At 46.5% G+C, this 22,474-nt stretch overlaps 1 long non-coding RNA gene across 1 annotated transcript in view; it reads left to right on the top strand.

The window, feature by feature from the left end:
- Window positions 1–21,883, top strand: part of LOC134966542 (uncharacterized) — a 169,357-nt gene extending 147,474 nt beyond the window's left edge. Inside the window, exon 3 of the long non-coding RNA XR_010188662.1 lies at window positions 21,780–21,883. This is a non-coding gene — a long non-coding RNA (uncharacterized LOC134966542). The remainder of the gene's footprint in view (window positions 1–21,779) is intronic.
- The last annotated feature ends 591 nt before the right edge of the window (window positions 21,884–22,474 follow it).

The following is a 22,474-nucleotide window of genomic DNA, read 5'->3' as shown; positions in this document are numbered from 1 at the left end:
AAAGCCCAGGAAACGCTGAAGCGCCTTCAAACTAGTGGGCTGCACCCAATCCAGGACTGCCTGTACCTTGGAACCCTCCATTTGGAAACCTTCTGGGGAGATAATATATCCTAGAAATGCGATTTGCTGAACTTCAAATTCGCACTTCTCCAGCTTCGCCCCAAGCCGGTGGTCTCTGAGTTTCTGGAGGACTTAAGCGTACATGCTTCCGATGTTCCTCCAGGGAATGGGAGAAGATTAGGATGTCATCTAAGTATACGACTAAGAATCTATCCAAATATTCCCTGAGCACATCGTTCATGAAATCCTGGAAGACTGCCGGGGCATTACAGAGCCCAAAAGGCATCACCAAATATTCATAATGCCCTGAGTGGGTATTAAAGGCAGTCTTCCATTCATCCCCCTCTCTTATTCGGATTAGATTGTACGCACCGCGTAGGTCAATCTTAGAAAAAATGGTGGCAGTACGAAGCTGGTCAAACAAGACCGAAATGAGAGGCAGTGGGTATGAGTTTTTAATCGTGATACGGTTCAATTCCCTGAAGTCGATGCAGGGTCGCAATGAACCGTCCTTTTTACCCACGAAGAAGAACCCCGACCCAACTGGAGACTGTGAAGGTCTGATAAATCCCTTAGCCAAGTTCTCCTGAATGTACTCTGCCATAGCCTGAGTCTCAGGACGTGACAGGGAGTACAACCTGCTCTTGGGAAGCTTAGCATTCGGCAACAAATTAATGGCACAGTCATAGGGGCGATGGGGAGGTAGTACCTCTGCAACTTTTTTGGAGAACACGTCCGCAAAATCTGCATAACACCCTGGCAATCCTGGCAAACTTAGCTGCGAGAGCCTGACTGGAAGGCTCAAGCAACTCCTGAAACAATCAGTACCCCAACTAAGAATCTCCCCAGAGACCCAGTCAAATTGAGGATTGTGGGCCCTTAACCAGGGTAACCCCAACACCAATGGGGCAAAAGTACAGACAGTCACATAAAAGGACAATTTTTCAGAGTGTGTGGCTCCAATAAACAAAGAAATCTGGCTAGTGCAAGAGGTAATTTTACCCTGGGATAATGGTTCCCCGTTTAACCCACAAATTTCAATTTCCGACGCCAAGGGTACTAAGGAAACAGAGTGTTTCAGGGCGAATTGGCGGTCCATAAAAACCCCGTCGGCCCCACTGTCCACAAAGGCCTCAGTCTTGACAGTTTGACCGAGGATCTTCAAGGTCACCGGAATGATAAAAGTCTTCTTGGGAAATTCTGACTTCTGGCCTGACAGGATATTTCCCATCACCCTCAGGCCCTGAAGTTTTCCGGCTTTTCTGGGCATGATACTACCACATGACCCTTATTCCCACAGTACAAACACAACCCCTGCTGTCTCCTCCGCATCTTCTCACGCGAGGAGAGGCGGGTAGCCCCAATCTGCATAGGCTCCTCGGAAAATTCCTCAGAGTCTGAGGTTCCCTTGGGAAAGAAGGAAACCTCGGTCTCCCTTTCAAGCCTACGCTCTCTCAGCCGTCTATCCACCCGGATGGATAACTGCATGAGCTGATCCAAGCTATCAGGCAAGGGATATTGTACCAGTTGGTCTTTTATCTGGTTAGAAAGACCTCTTCGGTACTGGTGTCTCAGGGCTGGGTCATTCCACTGGGTATCATGGGCCACCCTCCGAAACTCCGTACAGTAAACCTCAACTGGCCTTCGCCCTTGCTTAAGGATCGAAATCTGAGCCTCGGCTGAGGCCGTCTTGTCAGGGTCATCATACAACATGCCCAGTGCCGTAAAAAAAGCATCAACACTTTTAAGCGACGGACAGTCAGGCTGCAACCCATATGCCCAGACCTGTGGGTCTCCTTGTAGCAAGGAAATCACTATGCCCACCCGCTGAATCTCTGACCCAGAAGACTGAGGCCTAAGCTGGAAATATAGCTTGCAGCTCTCCTTGAAACAAAAGAACTGCGAGCGATCTCCAGAAAAACGATCCGGAAGATTTACTTTCGGCTCCTTAACCCTTGAAGGTGCTGCTGCTGCGGGAGCTCCACCAGCGGCCTGGGAGGTGTGCATTTTAATGGACAAATCACTAAATTGACGAGTCAGGACCTGCACCTGATCGACCACCTGTTGCAACGTATTTTGAGGGGTATGCTCCATATTCCCACAAAATTTCAACAGGAGTATTGGGCTGCTGAATATGTTATGCACACCAGTGCCTGCAGGAATGTACTGGTGTCTGAACAGAGAGGGATGCAAAACAAATGAACTAACAGACAGACTGGGAAATATGACATCACGTACACAGAAAGTGATAGGGTAACAAAACCAACACAAAGTGAACAGAGAAGCCCAGAGGCTAAGAAACTGGGTGTCTCCCTAGTATTACAAATGCTAAGATGGAAAAAGCAAGATGTTGTGTTTTAATACGTAGAGAACCCGAAATGCTGTTGCTAAGGGCAACAGCAAAACCCTAAAGGGTTACCAACGGGTGTGGCAGCAAACTCCTTGGTCAGAGATGGAATAGTAGGCACAAGGAGAGTCTCCACAATCCTAATTCTCACTTGCAGGGCCCAGGTTCAGATTACTGCCACTAAACTGACACATGGACGCCCTGCACAGTGAGAGAGGATTAAGCATGCAGGTCTGAAAGTACAGCCACAAACCTGCTGGGTTCACAGAATAGCAAAAGAACCTCAGCAGGCTAAACGACTGACTCCAGTCTTACTGCTAGGTCTGGATTGGCAGAGTGTAGTACCAAATCCCCAGGCCTATTTGCAGTAAGCAATAACAAATACAAAGCTACACAGTACTGGCTAATTTTCAGGAACTGACTAACCAACAAAGATTCAGCAGCATCTGCTTAATCTGAGAAGAGGCCTTATAAAGCAGGTGCTGTCCACGCCCCGCTCAGACCTCACAGACTGTGAGCACAAAAACCAGCACCGGATCCCCTGCCTGTAACCACTGCACAGCAAAAGACCCGAACCGGAGTATCAGCTGCGCTCAGGTTACTCCGCTAGCACTTGTCTCCCGGTTGCCATGACGACGTGGCAGCACAGGGCAGGAGACCCTAACAACGGGTCCGCAATTCTGCTCTATCCATATGGAAAACCAGATAGGGGCTTTTATGTGACAAAGTCGCTAATTCTGACACACGCCTAGCCGAAGCCAAGGCTAATAGCATGACCACTTTCCACGTGAGATATTTTAACTCCACCGTTTTAAGTGGTTCAAACCAGTGTGATTTCAGGAAACTTAACACCACGTTAAGATCCCAAGGTGCCACTGGAGGCACAAAAGGAGGCTGAATATGCAGCACTCCCTTTACCAACGTCTGAACTTCTGGTAGAGAAGCCAACTCTTTTTGAAAGAAAATGGATAGGGGGGAAATCTGGACCTTAATGGAACCCAATTTTAGGCCCAAATTCACTCCTGACTGTAGGATGTGAAGGAAACGGCCCAGCTGGAATTCCTCTGTAGGAGCATTCCTGGCCTCACACCAAGAAACATATTTTCGCCATATACGGTGATAATGTTTAGCTGTCACGTCTTTCCTAGCCTTTATCCGCGTAGGAATGACCTCGTCCGGAATGCCCTTTTCTGCTAGGATCCGGCGTTCAACCGCCATGCCGTCAAACGCAGCCGCGGTAAGTCTTGGAACAGACAGGGCCCCTGTTGCAACAGGTCCTGTCTTAGAGGAAGAGGCCACGGGTCCTCTGTGAGCATTTCTTGCAGATCTGGATACCAGGTCCTTCGTGGCCAATCTGGAACAATGAGGATTGTTCTCACTCCTCTTTTTCTTATTATCCTCAGCACCTTGGGTATGAGAGGAAGAGGAGGAAATACATAGACCGACTGGAACACCCACGGTGTCACCAGTGCGTCCACATCTATCGCCTGAGGGTCTCATGACCTGGCGCAATACCTCTGTAGCTTTTTGTTGAGGCGGGATGCCATCATGTCCACCTGTGGCAGTTCCCACCGTCTTGCAATCTGCGTGAAGACTTCTTGATGTAGTCCCCACTCTCCCGGGTGGAGGTCGTGCCTGCTGAGGAAGTCTGCTTCCCAGTTGTCCACTCCCGGGATGAACACTGCTGACAGTGCGCTTACGTGATTCTCCGCCCAGCGAAGAATTCTGGAGGCTTCTGACTGAATCAGAACCGGTTGGTCGCGAAGCAGGGTCTCCGCTTGACGTAGGGCGTTGTATACGGCCCTTAGTTCCAGGATGTTGATGTGAAGGCAAGTCTCCTGACTTGCCCACAGACCTTGGACCTTTTTTCCCTGTGTGACTGCTCCCCACCCTCGGAGGCTTGCATCCGTGGTCACCAGGATCCAGTCCTGAATGCCGAATCTGTGGCCCTCGAGAAGGTGAGCACTCTGCAGCCACCACAGGAGAGACACCCTGGCCCTGGGGGATAGGGTGATTAACCGATGCATCTGAAGATGTGATCCGGACCACTTGTCCAGTAAGTCCCATTGAAAGGTCCTCGCATGGAACCTGCCGAAGGGAATGGCCTCGTATGATGCCACCATCCTTCCCAGGACTCGAGTGCAGTGATGCACTGACACCTGTTTTGGTTTTAACAGGTTCCTGACCAGTGTCATGAGCTCCTGACCTCTCTCTATCGGGAGATAAACCCTTTTCTGGTCTGTGTCTAGAATCATGCCTAGGAAAGGCAGATGAGCCGTAGGAACCAACTGCGACTTTGGAATATTTAGAATCCAGCCGTGTTGCCGTTACACTTCCAGAGAAATTGATACGCTGTTCAGCAACTGCTCTCTTGATCTCGCTTTTATGAAGAGATCGTCCCAGTACGGGATAATTGTGACACCTTGCTTCCGCAGGAGCACCATCATTTCCGCCATTACCTTGGTGAAGATTCTCAGGGCCGTGGAGAGACCAAACGGCAACGTCTGAAATTGGTCATGACAATCCTGTACCGCAAATCTAAGGTACGCCTGATGAGGTGGATAAATGGGGACATGAAGGTATGCCTCCTTTATGTCCAGAGACACCATAAAATCTCCCCCTTTCAGGCTTGCGATGACCGCTCTTAGCGATTCCATCTTGAACTTGAACCCTTTCAGGTATATGTTCATGGATTTTAAATTCAATATGGGTCTGACTGAACCGTCCGGTTTCGGGACTACAACATGGTCGAATAATAACCCCCTCCTTGTTGAAGGAGGGGAACCTTGACCACCACCTGTTGAAGATACAATTTGTGAATTGCAGTTAACACTATTTCCCTCTCGTGGGGGGAAGCCGGCAGGGCCGTCGGTGAGGGGGCATCTCCTAAAAGTCCAGCTAGTATCCCTGAGACACAATATCTATTGCCCAGGGATCCAACTGGGAGTGAACCCACTTGTGGCTGAAATTACGAAGACGTGCCCCCACCGGGCCTATCTCCGCCTGTGGAGCCCCAGCGACATGTGGTGGATTTTGTAGAGGCCGGGGAGGACTTCTGTTCCTGGGAACTAGCTGTGTTGTGCAGCTTCTTTCCTCTGCCCCTGCCTCTGGCAAGAAAGGACGTACCTCGGACTTTCTTGTTTCTTTGTGATCGAAAGGCTGCATTTGATAATGTCGTGCTTTCCTAGGCTGTGCAAGAATATAAGGAAAAATATCAGAATTACCAGCCATAGCTGTGGAGACCAGGTCCGAGATCCCTTCTCCACAAAATCCTCAGCCTTCCATATGCCTCTTAAGTCGGCATCACCTGACCATTGCATATCTACCGGACACGTCAAGCAGAAATCGACATAGCGTTGACTCTAGAACCCAGTAGACCAATGCCTCTTTGGGCATGTTTTATATATATATATATATATATATATATATATAGGTAGCGGATAGGTTCGGCACTCTGTAGGGTATGTGACGTGGTACTTGCTGCGGTGCCCTCTGTGATCTATGGCAAGATCCAAATAGGTACGGAAGTCAGCGGCACTCAGCAGACGGGATAAAGCAGTGAAAATTCTTTATTTAAGTCCTACACCGTTTCGGGGGTTCACCCCCGTCTTCAGGGACAAGTCATATACCACTTCATTTTGTTCACAACAGCTTTATTTCAGTCGATATTCGGCTCCTTAGGTCGACGTTTCGATCCTCATTCTAGGATCTTTATCAAGACAAGCTTCCATTTATACACAATATTTTGAAAGCATCATATATTGATTACTACGAAAGAACAAAAGATGAATAAAATAAATACATACATAAAAGGAACAAAAACAAAAAAACAAAAAACGTGAATGGACTACCACGCCCTAGAAGCATTTAAATGCAAAAGACTCTCTTAGCACCAAGTGTGGTTCAAAAGACAACACCACGCCTCTGTCCATATTTACTAGGTGTGAACACCAGCACCAGATACTAGTCAATTAACGCCAATGTACGTAAAAGAGAAAGTTTTTGGATTTCACACCTCAATACTGTCTCACCGAAAGGCCTCAACGAGCACTCTGCTATGAATGTTTTCCTATAAATTGCTCCCTTATGAGCTATTTACTCAATGATTTTTAGGCTTGGGCAGGTCTTGGTATTCTGTGATTACATTGAATTAGATTTACCATGAATGTAGTTGTGTGCGACACAGCATGGACTTCTATTGGATAACACATGCGATTGTAGATCACATGTGATACCAATGATATTATGTTATGGTTTATTTAGTTATTTGATTTTATGTAATTTTTTATTATTTTTTCATTCTTTATTAGTTATTTTTCAATTATATTTTGTGGATGTTTAGGTTTTTCCGTTCTGTGTCGCAACAACTTTATATATATATATCTTTTATGATGAGTATTCAGTGAATTTTGAACTCGACGAGTGCACCTCCACACTGTTGGACTCTTGTTTAAATATTGTGGGTCCACCCTTACAGGGAGATCCCGACTAGGGAGCACCTCATTGCTGTCTATTTTTCCGATGTGAGTGCAGGAACACACATGCTATATATATATACATATATATATATACATACTAGGGTCTCAATCTCTGCTGATAAGGTACCTGTCCACGCTGCTACAGTGCTATAAACCCATGCCGACACAATCGCCGGTCTGAGTAGTGTACCAGAATGTGTACGCTATCTGCAGGATCCCTGAGGATTGCTGTTAAGTCAGGGCTACCTTTTGGGCAAACGTGACACCCTAGGGGAAGATTCCCATCGTATCCTGGCCCTAGTAGGGGAAGGATATTCCCTGAGAATTCTTTGTGGGAAACTGCAGTCTCTTGTCTGGAGATTCCCGCTCTTTTTCATCATGAGAGGAGGGAAATTTACCTCAGCTTTCTTCCCCTTAAATATGTGTACCCTTGTGTCAGGGACAGATGAGTCATCAGTGATATGCAAATCATCTTTTATTACAATAATCATATATTGAACACTTTCCTGCCATTTTGGCTGTAACTTTGCATTATCGTAGTCGACACTGGAGTCAGACTCCGTGTCGATATCAGTGTCTATTATTTTGGATAGTGAACATTGAGACACTCTGAAGGTCTCTGCGACATAGGGACAGACATGGGTAGATTCCCTGTCTGTTCTCTAATCTTGTGTGCAATAAATTCACCTTAGCACTTAATTACACATATCCAAACAGGTGTCGGCGTTGTCGACGGAGACACCCCTCACACACATATTTGCTCCATCTCCTCCTTAGGGGAGCCTTTTACCTCAGACATGTCGACACACACGTACCGACACACCACACACTCAGGGAATGCTCATCTGAAGACAATTCCCCCACAAGGCCCTTTGGAGAGACAGAGAGAGAGTATGCCAGCACACACCCCAGCGCTATTAACCCAGGAATAACACAGTAACTTAATGTTAACCCAGTAGCTGCTGTTTATAATGATTTTTGCGCCTAATTATGTGCCCCCCCTCTCTTTTTACCCTCTTCTACCGTGTATCTGCAGGGGAGAGGCTGGGGAGCTTCCTCTCAGCGGTGCTGTGGAGAAAAAACATGGCGCTGGTGAGTGCTGAGGAAGAAGCCCCGCCCCCTCGACGGCGGGCTTCTGTCCCGCTTAAATATACATTTTCTTGGCGGGGGCTCGTACATATATACAGTGCCCAACTGTATATATGCTAAACTTTTGCCAAAGAGGTCCCAATTGCTGCCCAGAGCGCCCCCCCCCCCCTGCGTCCTGCACTCTTACAGTGACCGGAGTATGTGAGGTGTGTGTGGGAGCAATGGCGCACAGCTGCAGTGCTGTGCGCTACCTCAGTGAAGACTGGAGTCTTCTGCTGCCGATTTCGAAGTCTTCTTGCTTCTTATGCTCACCCGGCTTCTGTCTTCCGGCTCTGCGAGGGGGACAGCGGCGCGGCTCTGGGATCGGACGACGAGGGTGAGATCCTGTGTACGATCCCTCTGGAGCTAATGGTGTCCAGTAGCCTAAGAAGCAGGACCTATCTTCAGAGAGTAGGGCTGCTTCTCTCCCCTCTGTCCCACGATGCAGGGAGTCTGTTGCCAGCAGAGCTCCCTGAAAATAAAAAACCTAACAAAATACTTTCTTACAGCAAGCTCAGGAGAGCTCACTGAACAGCACCCAGCTCGTCCGGGCACAGATTCAAACTGAGGTCTGGAGGAGGGACATAGAGGGAGGAGCCAGAGCACACCAGAATCTAAATTCTTTCTTAAAGTGCCCATGTCTCCTGCGGAGCCCGTCTATTCCCCATGGTCCTTACAGAGTCTCCAGCATCCACTAGGACGTTAGAGAAAAAAGAGGTGTACCAAGGTCGCTGGATGGCTAAGCTAAGCGACCCAAGTGGCTGGCACAAACACCTGGCCCATCTAGGAGTGGCACTGCAGTGTCAGACAGGATGGCACTTAAAAAAATAGTCCCCAAACAGCACATGATGCAAAGAAAAGAGAAAAAGAGGTGCACTGTGGTCGCTGGATGGCTAAGCTAAGCGACACAAACACCTCAATATCACAGATTGGTCCAAATCACTGGAAGAAAATGACAAAAGCACAGGAATTCTTCGTTCTAATCAATGGTATTATTGGTCCAAATCACTGGAAGAAAATGACAAAATCACAGGAATTATTCGTTCTAATCAATGGTATTATTGGTCCAAATCACTGGAAGAAAATGACAAAATCACTGGAATTATTCGTAAACATTTGTAGAAAGTTGCTGCTTTCTGATTACAGAAATGCTCAGATATTCCTGCGAATCCACAATCCCTTCCCAGAGGAAAAAGAAATTGAGAAACCGTTGTTTGAGAACGTTTGTTCTCTTACCCTTACAAAGGTACAAACCACTTTCCAAGAAGTCTGACGTTTTTTGGATTTATGGAGACATAATGTTTTTTAAATAAATAATAAAGCAGGTGGTGTATTAGAGCAAAAGAGTGCAAGAGACCAGCCATGCCGTTTCTGAAATATTATGACAAAATGTTACTGTGTGTATATAACACACATTGCACAGTACAGTATACATACTGGTCACAACAATGTAGCAGATATTGAGCACTGATCAAGATACTAGAAGTGACACAGAGCTGCAAGATACAGCAATGGCCTACTGTACTGTACTATATATCTATACTGCTGGTCACCAATATGCTGCACTGTCCTACTATATACTGCTCACAATAATGCAGCACAGATATGGAATGGATACTTGCAGTGACACAGAGCTGCAAGATACAGCAATGGCCTACTGTACAACTATATACTGTTGGTCACCAAAATGCTGCACTGTAATACTATATATACTGCTCACAATAATGCAGCACAGATATGGAATGGATACTTGCAGTGACACAGAGCTGCAAGATACAGCAATGGCCTACTGTACAACTATATACTGTCGGTCACCAAAATGCTGCACTGTAATACTATATATACTGCTCACAAAAATGCAGCACAGATATGGAATGGATACTTGCAGTGACACAGAGCTGCAAGATACAGCAATGGCCTACTGTACTGTACTATATATGTATACTGCTGGTCACCAAAATGCTGCACTGTCCTACTATATACTGCTCACAATAATGCAGCACAGATATGGAATGGATACTTGCAGTGACACAGAGCTGCAAGATACAGCAATGGCCTACTGTACAACTATATACTGTTGGTCACCAAAATGCTGCACTGTAATACTATATATACTGCTCACAAAAATACAGCACAGATATGGAATGGATACTTGCAGTGACACAGAGCTGCAAGATACAGCAATGGCCTACTGTACTGTACTACTAGAAGTATAATTATATACTGGTGGTCCCCAGTCCCCACAATAAAGCACACTGAGCACAGATATTTGCAGCACACTGAGCACAGATATGGAGTGTTTTCAGGCAAAGAACGTAGATATTTTCAGCACACTGAGCACAGATATTTGCAGCACACTGAGCACAGATATTTGCAGCACACTGAGCACAGATTATGGAGCTTTTCAGGGAGAGAACGCAGCCACGTTCTCTCCGTTCAATCTCCAATGCACGAGTGAAAATGGCGGCGATGCGCGGCTCTTTATATAGAATACGAATCTCGCGAGAATCCGACAGTGGGATGATGACGTTCGGCCGCGTTCGGGTTAACCGAGCAAGGCGGGAAGATCTGAGGCTGCCTCGGACCCGTGTAAAATGGGTGAAGTTCTGGGGGGTTCGGATCTCGACGAACTGAACTCGCTCATCTCTAGTTTAGTCATTAGGACTGAACAATGCTAAATCCAGGGAATATCAAGGTTCAAGACAAAAAGTTAGGGCAGGTAGCTAGGAATAGTAAAGTCCCAGGCAAAAGGTCAAGGAAGAAATTCAAAGGAGGTTACCATAGCAATCAAGCAGCCGGCAGAGAAGGATGACCTTGTGGTAGAACGTGTCTGTGCCATTCAATGTTGGCTAGCAGAGTGTGCACTTACTAGGCATAATACAAGACAGCAATTCTTGCTATAGTTTTGTTTGCAAGTTTCAATATATCTCCATCCCTTGGGCACCATAGTAAGGCAACCCTCCTAGGAAGAGCTGCAATGGAGGCATGGCTTTATCAGACCAGGTTCTCCGATGAGAGAAATTAACCAGGTGAGCAGATGCAGATGCTAAAATGTGAACTAGTTGCTCCCAGATTAAATACATCACCTTCTAGCTGACAAGCTATAAGGCACACAGGGTACCCCAATGTTTGGTACTTTGCGCATGTGCTGGACCTGTGAATAACAGTCTGCTGTTGTTTGTGGATGGGGCGGCGATGACCTCTGTTTCCCATGACGGAGGCATGTCACTGCTGTTTTGGGGGCGTAACAAGGCCAGGATCTCTGTCAGAAAACTGAGATTTCCTGGCCTCTTTGTAGGAACTGCGGCAGCCGGCGTGTGCGACCCAAAATTCATAGTTACGCCATTGCCTGCATTGATCTGGTTATTACCATAAACTGCCCGTTTGAAGGTCTGTTCTTGTCTGGACACACCTATACAGGTGAAACGTCATACATTTTCTTATATTTCTCTAACGTCCTAGTGGATGCTGGGACTCCGTCAGGACCATGGGAATAGCGGGCTCCGCAGGAGACAGGGCACATCTAAATAAAGCTTTTAGGATCACATGGTGCGTACTGGCTCCTCCCCCCATGACCCTCCTCCAAGCCTCAGTTAGGTTTTTGTGCCCGTCCGAGAAGGGTGCAATCTAGGTGGCTCTCCTAAAGAGCTGCTTAGAAAAAGTTTTTTTAGGTTTAAATCTCAGTGAATCCTGCTGGCAACAGGATCACTGCATCGAGGGACTTAGGGGAGAGATTTCCAACTCACCTGCGTGCAGGATGGATTGGAGTCTTAGGCTACTGGACACTTAGCTCCAGAGGGAGTCGGAACACAGGTCCTCCTGGGGTTCGTCCCGGAGCCGCGCCGCCGATCCCCCTTACAGACGCTGAAGACGGAGGTCCGGAAAGCAGGCGGCAGAAGACTCCTCAGTCTTCATGAAGGTAGCGCACAGCACTGCAGCTGTGCGCCATTGTTGCTACACGTCTCACTGATTCAGTCACGGAGGGTGCAGGGCGCTGCTGGGGGCGCCCTGGGCAGCAATATTAAATACCTTTAGTGGCAAAATAAATACATCACATATAGCCATTAAGGCTATATGTATGTATTTAACCCAGGCCAGTTTTCTTAAAACCCGGGAGAAAAGCCCGCCGTAAAAGGGGCGGAGCTTATTCTCCTCAGCACTCAGCGCCATTTTCCTGCTCAGCTCCGCTGGTGAGGAAGGCTCCCAGGACTCTCCCCTGCACTGCACTACAGAAACAGGGTAACAAAGAGAAGGGGGGCATAATTTGGCGATATTGATATATTAAAAGCGCTTATATCAAAAACAACACCTTCTAGGGTTGTTTATATACATTTATAGCGCTTTTGGTGTGTGCTGGCAAACTCTCCCTCTGTCTCCCCAAAGGGCTAAGAGGGTCCTGTCTTCGATTAGAGCATTCCCTGTGTGGCTGCTGTGTGTCGGTACGTGTGTGTCGACATGTATGAGGACGATGTTGGTGTGGAGGCAGAGCAATTGCCGGTAATGGTGATGTCACCCCCTAGGGAGTCGACACCGGAATGGATGGCTTTAGTTATGGAATTACGTGATAATGTTAGCACATTACAAAAGTCAGTTGACGAAATGAGACGGCCGGAAAACCAGTTAGTACCGGCTCAGGCGTCTCAGTCACCGTCAGGGGCTGTAAAACGTCCCTTACCTCAGTCAGTCGACACGGGTACCGACACAGATGAATCTAGTGTCGACGGTGAAGAAACAAACGTATTTTCCAATAGGGCCACACGTTATATGATCACGGCAATGAAGGAGGCTTTGCAGATCTCTGATACTGCTGGTACCTCAAAAAGGGGTATTATGTGGGGGGTGAAAAAACTACCTGTAGCTTTTCCAGAATCAGAGGAATTGAATGACGTGTGTGACGAAGCGTGGGTTAACCCAGATAGAAAACTGCTAATTTCCAAGAAGTTATTGGCATTATACCCTTTCCCACCAGAGGTTAGGGCGCGCTGGGAAACACCCCCTAGGGTGGATAAGGCGCTCACACGTTTATCAAAGCAAGTGGCGTTGCCGTCTCCTGATACGGCCGCCCTCAAGGATCCAGCAGATAGGAGGCTGGAAACTACACTGAAGAGTATATACACACATACTGGTGTTATACTGCGACCGGCAGTAGCCTCAGCCTGGATGTGCAGTGCTGGGGTAGTGTGGTTGGATTCTCTGACTGAAAATATTGATACCCTGGATAGGGACAGTATTTTATTGACTCTAGAGCAATTAAAGGATGCTTTTCTTTATATGCGAGATGCTCAGAGGGATATTTGTACTCTAGCATCAAGAGTAAGCGCGATGTCCATATCTGCCAGAAGAAGTTTATGGACGCGACAGTGGTCAGGTGATGCGGATTCCAAAAGGCATATGGAGGTATTGCCATATAAAGGAGAGGAATTATTTGGGGTCGGTCTTTCGGACCTGGTGGCCACGGCAACTGCCGGCAAATCCACTTTTTTACCTCAGACCCCCTCCCAACAGAAAAAGACACCGTCTTTTCAGCCGCAGTCCTTTCGCTCCTATAAAAACAAGCGACCAAAAGGACAGTCTTATCTGCCGCGAGGCAGAGGAAAGGGTAAGAGAGGGCAGCAAGCAGCCCCTGCCCAGGACCAGAAGCCCGCCCCGGGTTCTACAAAGCCATCAGCATGACGCTGGGGCTTTACAAGCGGACTCAGGAGCGGTGGGGGGGTCGACTCAAGATTTTCAGCAATCAGTGGGCTCGCTCACAAGTGGACCCGTGGATCCTGCAGATAATATCTCAGGGTTACATGTTGGAGTTCGAAAGGTCTCCCCCTCGCCGGTTCCTAAAGTCTGCTTTACCAACGTCTCCCTCAGAAAGGACGTCGGTTTTGGAAGCCATTCACAAGCTGTATTCTCAGCAGGTGATAGTCAAGGTACCCCTCCTACAACAGGGAAAGGGGTATTATTCCACACTATTTGTGGTACCGAAGCCGGACGGTTCGGTAAGACCTATTCTAAACCTGAAATCCTTGAACCTGTACATACAGAAATTCAAGTTCAAGATGGAGTCACTCAGAGCAGTGATAGCGAATCTGGAAGAAGGGGACTTCATGGTGTCCCTGGACATAAAAGATGCTTATCTGCATGTCCCAATTTACCCCTCACACCAAGGGTATCTCAGGTTCGTGATACAAGACTGTCATTATCAGTTTCAAACGCTGCCGTTTGGTTTGTCCACGGCCCCTCGGGTCTTTACCAAGGTAATGACCGAAATGATGGTTCTTCTACGAAGAAAAGGCGTATTAATTATCCCTTACTTGGACGATCTCCTGATAAGGGCAAAGTCCAGAGAACAGCTGGAAGTCGGTGTAGCACTAACCCAGGTAGTGCTTCAGCAACACGGGTGGATTCTGAATCTTCCAAAATCTCAATTGACCCCGACAACTCGTCTGCTGTTCCTGGGAATGATTCTGGACACGGTTCAGAAAAAGGTGTTTCTCCCGGAGGAGAAAGCAAGGGAGTTATCCGAACTTGTCAGGAACCTCCTAAAACCAGGAACTGTGTCAGTACATCAATGCACAAGAGTCCTGGGAAAGATGGTGGCTTCTTACGAAGCGATTCCATTCGGCAGATTCCATGCACGGACATTTCAGTGGGATCTGCTGGACAAATGGTCCGGATCGCATCTGCACATGCATCAGCGGATAACACTGTCACCAAGAACAAGGTTGTCTCTCCTGTGGTGGTTGCAGAGTGCCCATCTGTTAGAGGGCCGCAGATTCGGCATACAGGACTGGGTCCTGGTGACTACGGATGCCAGCCTACGAGGCTGGGGAGCAGTCACACAGGGAAGAAACTTCCAGGGCGTGTGGTCAAACCTGGAGACGTCCCTTCACATAAATATACTGGAGCTAAGAGCGATCTACAATGCTCTAAGCCTGGCAAAATCGCTGCTTCAGGGTCATCCGGTGTTGATCCAGTCGGACAACATCACGGCAGTCGCCCACGTAAACCGACAAGGCGGCACGAGAAGCAGAAGAGCAATGACAGAAGCTGCAAGGATTCTGCGCTGGGCGGAGAATCATGTCATAGCACTGTCAGCAGTGTTCATCCCGGGAGTGGACAACTGGGAAGCAGACTTCCTCAGCAGACACGACCTTCACCCGGGAGAGTGGGGACTTCATCCAGAAGTCTTCCACATGATTGTGAACCGTTGGGAAAGACCAAAGGTGGACATGATGGCGTCTCGCCTCAACAAAAAATTGGACAGATATTGCGCCAGGTCAAGAGACCCTCAGGCAATAGCTGTGGACGCTCTGGTAACACCGTGGGTGTACCAGTCAGTGTATGTGTTCCCTCCTCTGCCTCTCATACCAAAGGTACTGAGAATTATACGGAAAAGAGGAGTAAGAACAATACTGGTGGCTCCGGACTGGCCAAGAAGAACTTGGTATCCGGAACTTCAAGAGATGCTCACGGAGGATCCATGGCCTCTACCTCTAAGAAGGGATCTGCTTCAGCAGGGACCTTGTATGTTCCAAGACTTACCGCGTCTGCGTTTGACGGCATGGCGGTTGAACGCCGGATTCTAAAAGAAAAGGGCATTCCAGAGGAAGTTATTCCTACCTTGATTAAGGCTAGAAAGGAAGTGACTGTACAACATTATCACCGCATTTGGCGAAAATATGTTGCGTGGTGTGAGGCCAAGAAGGCTCCAACGGAAGAATTTCAATTGGGTCGATTCTTACATTTCCTGCAAGCAGGATTGTCTATGGGCCTAAAATTGGGGTCCATTAAAGTTCAAATTTCGGCCTTATCAATCTTCTTCCAGAAGGAATTGGCATCAGTGCCTGAAGTACAAACTTTTGTCAAAGGTGTACTACATATACAACCCCCAATAGTGCCTCCAGTGGCACCGTGGGATTTGAACGTAGTTTTGAATTTTCTCAATTCTCATTGGTTTGAGCCTCTAAAATCGGTAGATTTAAAATACCTTACATGGAAGGTAACCATGCTATTGGCCCTGGCTTCAGCCAGGAGAGTTTCAGAGTTGGCGGCTTTATCATACAAAAGCCCATATCTGATTTTCCATTCGGACAGGGCAGAACTGCGGACACGTCCTCATTTTCTCCCTAAGGTGGTTTCGGCTTTTCACTTGAACCAGCCTATTGTGGTGCCTGCGGCTACTAGCGACTTGGAGGACTCCAAGTTACTGGACGTTGTCAGAGCATTAAAAATATATATTTCAAGGACAGCTGGAGTCAGAAAATCTGACTCGTTGTTTATATTGTATGCACCCAACAAGATGGGTGCTCCTGCGTCTAAACAGACGATTGCACGTTGGATCTGTAGCACAATCCAACTTGCACATTCTGTGGCAGGCCTGCCACAGCCTAAATCTGTAAAGGCCCACTCCACAAGGAAAGTGGGCTCATCTTGGGCGGCTGCCCGAGGGGTCTCGGCATTACAACTTTGCCGAGCAGCTACGTGGTCAGGGGAGAACACGTTTGTAAAATTTTACAAATTTGATACTCTGGCTAAGGAGGACCTGGAGTTCTCTCATTCGGTGCTGCAGAGTCATCCGCACTCTCCCGCCCGTTTGGGAGCTTTGGTATAATCCCCATGGTCCTGACGGAGTCCCAGCATCCACTAGGACGTTAGAGAAAATAAGAATTTACTTACCGATAATTCTATTTCTCATAGTCCGTAGTGGATGCTGGGCGCCCATCCCAAGTGCGGATTGTCTGCAATACTTGTACATAGTTATTGTTACAAAGATCGGGTTATTACTATTGTTGTGAGCCATCTTTTCAGAGGCTACTTCGTTTTTTGTTATCATACTGTTAACTGGGTTCAGATCACAAGTTGTACGGTGTAATTGGTGTGGCTGGTATGAGTCTTACCCGGGATTCAAGATCCTTCCTTATTGTGTACGCTCGTCCGGGCACAGTACCTAACTGAGGCTTGGAGGAGGGTCATGGGGGGAGGAGCCAGTACGCACCATGTGATCCTAAAAGCTTTATTTAGATGTGCCCTGTCTCCTGCGGAGCCCGCTATTCCCATGGTCCTGACGGAGTCCCAGCATCCACTACGGACTATGAGAAATAGAATTATCGGTAAGTAAATTCTTATTATTTGTATGATTTTTTTTTTAAAGATTCTATGGGGTCAATCTCATTAGGTGCAAGTTGGCTTGTGCAAGCCGTTTTCATGGCAAATTCGCACTGCAAATTGCATTAGCAATCCAATTCCATACATGCACTGCGTTTTCCAGGAAATTCACGTTTTTTTGTATGCACCCTCTCAAGGGCTTGAAAAGGTAAGGAAAATCCTTATTATAAGGTAAAAACGTCAGGACTTGCATCAGAACCCTTTGCTAACCCTCCCTTAATTAGACATTTGGAAGTTTTCAATTAGCTTCATTGGGCCAAAATTTACTTTTTCGTAAGATTATACACCCCAAATTTATTTAAGGTATTTATTTCAACGAATACTATTTGCTTTTGATCATTTATTTACATTTTTGAATTGAAAGTCGCCTCAAATTACCCTGAAAGCACTTTTTTTGCATTTTTTTCCCTTTGTAATTAGATGACTTTTTTTTTTACTTTTTATCATTGTTTTTACTTTAAAGAAAGTGCAAAAATCAGCCATTTGACACCTTTTTTTTTTTTACTGAAGTATTTTTATTAAGTATTTTTACTAGTGATGTGCACCGGAAATTTTTCGGGTTTTGGATTCGGTTCCGCGGCCGTGTTTTGGATTCGGACGCGTTTTGGCAAAACCTCCCTGAAAATTTTTTGTCGGATTCGGGTGTGTTTTGGATTCGGTGTTTTTTTTACAAAAAAACCCTAAAAAACAGCTTAAATCATAGAATTTGGGGGTCATTTTGATCCCATAGTATTATTAACCTCAATAACCATAATTTACACTCATTTTCAGTCTATTCTGAACACCGCACACCTCACAATATTATTTTTAGTCCTAAAATTTGCACCGAGGTCGCTGGATGACTAAGCTAAGCGACACAAGTGGCCGACACAAACACCTGGCCCATCTAGGAGTGGCACTGCAGTGTCAGGCAGGATGGCACTTCAAAAAAATAGTCCCCAAACAGCACATGATGCAAAGAAAAAAAGAGGCGCACCAAGGTCGCTGTGTGACTAAGCTAAGCGACACAAGTGGCCGACACAAACACCTGGCCCATCTAGGAGTGGCACTGCAGTGTCAGACAGGATGGCACTTCAAAAAAATAGTCCCCAAACAGCACATGATGCAAAGAAAAAAAGAGGCGCAATGAGGTAGCTGTGTGACTAAGCTAAGCGACCCAAGTGGCCGACACAAACACCTGGCCCATCTAGGAGTGGCACTGCAGTGTCAGGCAGGATGGCACTTCAAAAAAATAGTCCCCAAACAGCACATGATGCAAAGAAAAAAAGAGGCGCACCAAGGTCGCTGTGTGACTAAGCTAAGCGACACAAGTGGCCGACACAAACACCTGGCCCATCTAGGAGTGGCACTGCAGTGTCAGGCAGGATGGCACTTCAAAAAAATAGTCCCCAAACAGCACATGATGCAAAGAAAAAAAGAGGCGCACCAAGGTCGCTGTGTGACTAAGCTAAGCGACACAAGTGGCCGACACAAACACCTGGCCCATCTAGGAGTGGCACTGCAGTGTCAGGCAGGATGGCACTTCAAAAAAATTGTCCCCAAACAGCACATGATGCAAAGAAAAAAAGAGGCGCACCAAGGTCGCTGTGTGACTAAGCTAAGCGACACAAGTGGCCGACACAAACACCTTGCCCATCTAGGAGTGGCACTGCAGTGTCAGGCAGGATGGCACTTAAAAAAAAATAGTCCCCAAACAGCACATGGTGCAAAGAAAAAAAGAGGCGCACCAAGGTCGCTGTGTGACTACCCTTTACAAATGCTTCTAACATCATCTCTTCTGAGGTAGACCTTTCTATTCCCATGGATCTATAGATGAATGCTTCTGGGACTCATAAGTCAGAGCAACTTTCATTAAATATCTTGTATGAAGGAAGACTAACATAACTCCCCTATTATAAAGTGATAAGCTGGGCGGTATGGGAAGCATAACAGTCTGACCAGGCCAATAATTTCCTCAGAGGGGAAACCTATGGTTTCCATTCCCTAGCTCCACTGAACGCAGGGGTGTCAAAACGTTATCTAGTTGGGAGGGGGTAGGGGGCGTAAAAAAAAACCCTTTGCCGCTCCCTCAACAATTACACCTACCCCCACCCCCCCACCCCCCGCGGGGAGCTCGGATCAACGTGGAGAGGCGGAGACTCCAGTCCCACTTTGGAAAATCTGCCACCGCTTCGTTCTGCCCCAAGTCCTGTGTCCTGGCCGGCTCTTCACACCGTTGCATTACTGGGAGGAGGCGGGGATGTCCCAGCAGGCTCAGCATGGGCACGCCTCCTCCCAGTAATGCATCAGTGTGAAGAGCCGGCCAGGACACAGGACATGGGGCAGAACGAAGCGGCGGCAGACTTTCCAAAGTGGGACTGGAGTCTCCGCGATGATCCGTCGGTAAGCGCTCCCCCTCCCCAGTGCCTGCGCCTCTGTCAAGTTTGGGGGAAGGCATGCTGCCGTTGAAGCCGTTCGTGCAGGGACCACTTCAACGCGTTTCAGGGAATACTTTCCCCTTTGTCAAGAAGACTTCTTGACAAAGGGGAAAGGATTCCCTGAACGCGTTGAAGCCGTTTGTGCAGGGACCAGTGTTCGTGTCGGAAAGTTACCTGTGAGAATCCAGACCCTTTAACCATCTGGACCGCTTTATCCAAGTCTGCAGCAGGGACATGTGTTTTTGAGTCCTTTAACGATCAAGATTTCTCCATTGGTAATCGACACACACTGTGTTTCTCTGTTCTGCTATTTTTGTGATTTTATGTAGAACTTTTATACATTAAAAAGTAAAAACCTTACATTTGGAAACTTCAGTCGATCCATGTGTATGTGACCTAAGGCTGTCCAGGAGGACCGAAAGATACTGCTACGTGCATTCGTGATAGAAATAATATGTAAGTGTACTCCTTGTGATACCTCCTGCATGTGTTCAAGTGTGGATGTGATGTCTATCTAAAAGATACCTTTACGTACACTCATTGAAGGAATGTAATGTAAGTTTCATTCCAACTAGAGAGGAATACAAGCATACTGCTGTTGGGGAAGATTTCATACACCTCTCCCTTCTAGTGTGATTTATTTAATACCCCATATATTATTAGGGGTTTCATAGTAGCGCCAAGTTTCAGCATCTTGTTTTTTTGGATATATTCGGTCTAGAATATTTGGGTGACTCTATATGTTTGAAACTTGCTGCTACTCAGTGGTTAAAAGTGCAAGGCTGTCTCACCCTTTTTTTTGGTGCACACTCTTTGTTTAATGCACAAATTTATTACAAATATTGGCTAAAATGACCTTCAGGCTGTGTGTATAAGGTGTATATGAAACATAAATGCATTCTGTGCTTAGACTTAGGTCCCATCACCATGATATCTCATTATGGTATGCGATTATTCCAAAATACGGAAAAATCCGATATCCAAAATACTTCTGGTCCCAAGCATTTTGGATAAGGGATACTCAACCTGTATTATTATTATTATTATTATTATTATGATGATGATTATTATTATTATGTCGTTTACTGGCTCTTATTCTATTATTAAATAACATTTACTATTTTAAATAATTTGTTATTCTCTCATTTGCACTCCCCTCCTTTTTTGTGTATTGTATTATCACAGATATCTGCTAGCCCCTATAGATACATTTGCAGGATAGTTATTATTTGCAGATATCAATAATAATTGATGAATAGATATCCCGCAAATAATAATTGATAAATACGCCCGATAGTCACTAGAGCCTGGCTTGTAATCGGTGTGGCAAGGATACGTCTGGGTGTGGTTTAGGATAGTTGACCCTGGCTTAAGTTGTCCCTAATTTAGGTACAGTAAATGTTGCGTGCTATGTGAAGACGAAACCTGGATTAATTCTTATTTCTGGAATTCTGTAAAAGCAAGCTGTGAGTTGTTAAAATATTAGAGAACTTAAACCAGTTAAATTGTCACAGAGAAGTTACTACGTCTTGGTCTGTAAAGTCATCCACATTATATAGAGACATCCAGGAAGCTGGGAAGAACTCTTAAGGGGGGTACTGACGGGAGAGATGTGTGCTGAGCGAACTTAACACTGACCGCTCAGCACACATCTCTCCCCCCGCTCAGCACAGCGCGATGTGCTGAGCGAGGGGGACGGACGGATGGGGGGGCGCTCCCTTCACACAGCGGTGAAGTGAACGACCCGCTAGATTGATCAATCTAGCACCGGCGATAGCGATGTGCGGGGCCGCGCATCGCTATCGCTGAGGGGCATACACACGGCAAATCCGTGCTTAAAATCTAAGAAATCTAGTCAGATTGCTTAGATTTTAAACACGGATCTCTCCGTGTGTACCCCCCTTAAGGTGAATACAAGGGCTGTCTATTTGCCCCATCACTTATACGCTAGAAGCAGAAAGAATAGTCCCAACCACTTGAATTGTATCACACAGACGGATGTGCCCAGGCTGAAGAAGGCGTCATTCCAGTCATCACACGTATAGCGGAGGTCTTGTAGAACAGAAAGAGAAGTTATTTTCCTGTAGAGAAAAATCACATTCATTAATTAAATAAAATTTACCTTTTTTAATTTAATTTAATTTTTTATTATTTTCCATTTAGATTTTGATTTTTTTTTTTACTGTTTTACAGAACGTTATACTACACAACATACCGTAAAGTGTACAGCCGAGAGTATCAGACTGTAAATAAGTGCTGCCCAGGGTGGTCCCAGCTGAACGGGGAGGCCGGCTGCCATCACTGTAAGTATACCCTATCTCATTCTCTAGTACATGGTTTCCTCAAATGCAGACAGGTTAATTAATTAAAGTGTTTCCAGACAGAACACAAAATGCAGAGGTAATATAATAGATAAACCTGTCCTCTATACACTATAGAGGCATCATTCTAACTGAGGTGCTGATATTGAGGCTAATTATTCACAAGGAACAATTGGCCTTTGAGGTATGAGGCATCGCGGTGATCTCAGTGATGTCACTAGTGAATAAATAAGTTGCAGTCATATGACTATTGGTTTTATGCCCACAAAATGGCTCAGAAACCTCTAAACCTGTGGCTATATTATGATACTGGCTATGGGTCTTCTCCTCCACTAAGGTATTTAAAAAAAATACTTTGTAGAACTTACTTGTTGTTTGTGCATAAGGTTGAGTTATAATTGCAGTTGATGTTGGTCTGCTGCAATATCCTGCAGAACTAGTCACACCGTCACATGGGCAGCACAGATGGGGGGAAAAACATTTAATGTGCCGGGTGATCCCAGTCCCTCTATGCCAGCGTCCTTCTGATTTGTCCAGCTGAAGATAGGTTAGGGGAACTCGGGCCAT

Source organism: Pseudophryne corroboree, chromosome 10 (assembly GCF_028390025.1).
Source record: "Pseudophryne corroboree isolate aPseCor3 chromosome 10, aPseCor3.hap2, whole genome shotgun sequence".
Taxonomy (NCBI): domain Eukaryota; kingdom Metazoa; phylum Chordata; class Amphibia; order Anura; family Myobatrachidae; genus Pseudophryne; species Pseudophryne corroboree.
Note: the sequence above shows the minus strand (reverse complement) of the source record. Positions and strands in the feature narration are given on the sequence as shown.